General features: G+C 26.1%; 1 pseudogene; it reads left to right on the forward strand.

The window, feature by feature from the left end:
- The first annotated feature begins 482 nt into the window (after window positions 1-482).
- LOC123273673 lies at window positions 483-2,139 on the forward strand (annotated as a pseudogene).
- The last annotated feature ends 1,354 nt before the right edge of the window (window positions 2,140-3,493 follow it).

Here is a 3,493-nt window from a genome sequence, read left to right on the forward strand (position 1 = left end):
ATTATTATTATTATTATTATTATTATTATTATTATTATTATTATTATTATTATTATTATTATTATTATTATTATTATTATTATTATTATTATTATTATTATTATTATATATTATTACATTATTATTATTATTATGTGAATTTAATTTAATTTATTATATCAATAATAATTATTATATCACTTTTAATTATCAATGTATTAATAGTATTAAAATACTTATTCTTTTGTTAAAGTAATTCTTAAATACTTAAAATTTTTAAATTTTCAAATACAAAACAATGATAATTCAGTGATAATAATTCAATTCAATTTATAAAAGTATGCAATTTTTCATCAATGTTTCTTTATGACGTTATCACGCAAAACTATCATCCGTAAACCGACTCTTACAGACAAACAATTTTTGAAAAAATGGTTTATCATTTTTCTTGGGTGTGTTGATATGTTGGACATGTTGACTGTATTTTGGCGTAATAAAAAAAAAATATTAATTTTTTTATTTTCAGAATTATGCAAATGGCATTGGTGCATGATCTTGCGGAATGTATCGTTGGTGATATAACTCCTCATTGTGGAGTATCACCTGAAGAAAAACACAGACTGGAAGATGATGCTATGATAAAAATTTGCCAATTATTAGGAAACCAAGGATCAAATATCTTAGAAATTTTTTCGGGTAAATATTTCAAAATGTTATTAATTTTATATATGGTAATACAAAATTTAGTATATATTGCACGACTCATGATGCGAAGCATCAGAAAGTGCTTACGATCGAAAAATTTGTTTTCCCCGATTTCGCAACTATTTAATTAGTTACACGATTGATAATCTACGTAGTCTAATTAATTTGCGTACCATTCGATAGATAATTTAATGGATATTAATTCTGTCTCTAGTAAAAATCAATTTAAGATAATAGAACCAGAAAAAAATATCAAAATAGTTAAAAGAAAATTCGTGTCAATTAACTCAATATTCCGTTAAAAACACGATAACTTGCGTAAAAATTCACGACCAATCAGTTTTTTTTTTAATAGCTTGGCATTCCCTTTGCGGCGATCTCCATTGGAGATGGTAATCTTATTTAATGTTGTTTATTTGTTATTAACAAAAAACTAAAATTAATGAAAAAAATCCACACTTAGTGCGCATGATCAGTTTAAAACACCGTGCGAAATTTGAAATGAAAAAATTAATAAAAAAAGAAATTGTATTGTAAAAAAGTAGCAAACAAAAAGAAATAGTAAATTGCAAAAGTAATATTTAAATAAAAAAAAAAAAAATAAAATAAAATAAAATAACATTTGAAATAAAATTAAAAAAAAGTATTCTTTCAGAACATTAACTATTTTTTTTTATTTATCGAACGGATGAGCATTATGAGTCGTGCACTTTTGGATTTGCCAATTTTTTTTTTTTTTTTCTAAATTATGAATATTCAATTTAAAAAATCGTTTCAAGGCCTATATCTGTATAGACAACGATTTTTATCTATCTTTCGGCATTCAGAGCACTTTTCAAAACACTAAAAGTGACATTATGTTGATGAAAAGATATACGTACAATTTCAAACAAATAAACAGACACCATTATAAATAGTAATTTTACAAAGATAACAAATTTTATATTGTCATGCATCTTATTGATTAAAGAAGTTAATCATAATTATCATCTTAACATAATTAAGATAAAATTTTAATTTTCTCATAGCTTATGAATAATTTTGAAAATTTACGGCAGAGCTCTTAGCCCTCTAGACGACGTCAATAGAAATTTATAAATATTATAATCCTTTTAAAGTCAATCATTATATCGAATCGGAAATATTTCGCTTTATTTACTCTTTCATAGTGGCATCTAGATTTATGTCTTTTCATGATTAGTGTCATCAATCGCTTGAAAAAAAACAACTGAAGTGTTAGATGAATCAAAAAGATTCTTTTTTACATTTATTAAAATCACGAGTTTTTAAATTTTTTATTATTATTTTTTAAGAGATATGAGATCTCAACAGTCGAATGAAGCTAATCATATGTAAAAGATTTGGATCGATTGGACCTTATTTCTCAAAGCTTATGCAGTATGAAAAGCGCGACGGAACTCCTGGGAAACTCGAAGAACTTCCGCAAAAAACACAGTTGACAAGATTTCTCATCCTTTCTTGAAAAATGGCTGCCAAAATCGCTACTCAAAAAGACAAAAATTTTAGGAAATAATAAGACAGGAATGAATGAATAAGATATAAAAACAATTTTTTTTTTTTTTTTAATCATAGAAAAATTACTTTTTTGGAAAAAATTTATTTATTTCAAAAGAAAAAATTATCAAGTATTTATAATAAACCAGAGAAAATAAGGAGATAATGTTTGAATTATTTATTAGATATCCCTGTAAAAATTAAGACAATAAACATAAAATTTTTTATATCAGTAAAAATTATTATATTAACGATTAAAGAAAACATTTTTTAGACTTGAAAAGTTATTTTTAACTTATTTAACTTTTCTATAAACATTTATATGCCCGAGGACTTGGATCTGCCACCAATAGAAGTAAAATGGTGTGCATATTACCCTACGTTAACTTATACCAAGTAGCTTAGGTATTCAGCTAAGCAAGAAATCCTGTCATGGAACTACCACGTCACTCAGATAGTTAGTAAAGTGAACTCAGCTCTGCATTGACTTCTCCAAAGTAAGGAGAAAAATATCTTTTCAACTCCTATAAGGAAATTACTAGTATCAGCAACCATCTTACCACTCGTTGACTATTGTTCCGTTGTATTGAATTCGACTCAACTTCTGATAACTGAATTTAAAACTACAACGTGCGATTAACTGCTCTATCAGATTTATTTTTAATCTCAAAAAGATGAGGCATTACACCTTTCAGACGTGAGCTGGGATGGCTGTCTGCTTAAAGTATCGCCGAATGTACTACATGAGCTGTTATTTTTACAAGTTACTTCAAGTTGAAAAGCCCAGAGCTACTTACGAGAGCTATTCATTGAAGACATTGATGTTAGACGTTCCAATAGACTAGCAGCTAAGCTTATGCTTCCTTCAAGATACCTCATTTTGCTACCACCTATATGGAACACTCATTCTTGATCTCCGTGATTCGTCAATAGGAAGAGCTACCAGAAGAAATCGTAAACTCAAGTAGCAGTGAAGTCTTTAAAAAAAATAAGTTTTTGATTATTTAGCTAAATTTAGACAGTTGATAAATTGAACAATTGATAGATTAAATTTGTTGATTACAGTACTTCTATACTAATTAAAAATTTAAATTGAGATATTAGTCGAATCAGTTTAGAAAAGTTTAAAATGGTTAAAAGTTTTTGCAATATTATTCTAAAATTTAGGTTAAGAACTATGTACTTACATTTAATATTATTATTTTTAAAATGTAAATATTTTGTATTTAAATTGCCATTTGGCCTGTGCCTTGGCATAAATAAATTTATCAATCAATCAATCAATCAATCAATC

Source organism: Cotesia glomerata, unplaced genomic scaffold, assembly GCF_020080835.1.
Source record: "Cotesia glomerata isolate CgM1 unplaced genomic scaffold, MPM_Cglom_v2.3 scaffold_1165, whole genome shotgun sequence".
Taxonomy (NCBI): Eukaryota; Metazoa; Arthropoda; class Insecta; order Hymenoptera; family Braconidae; genus Cotesia; species Cotesia glomerata.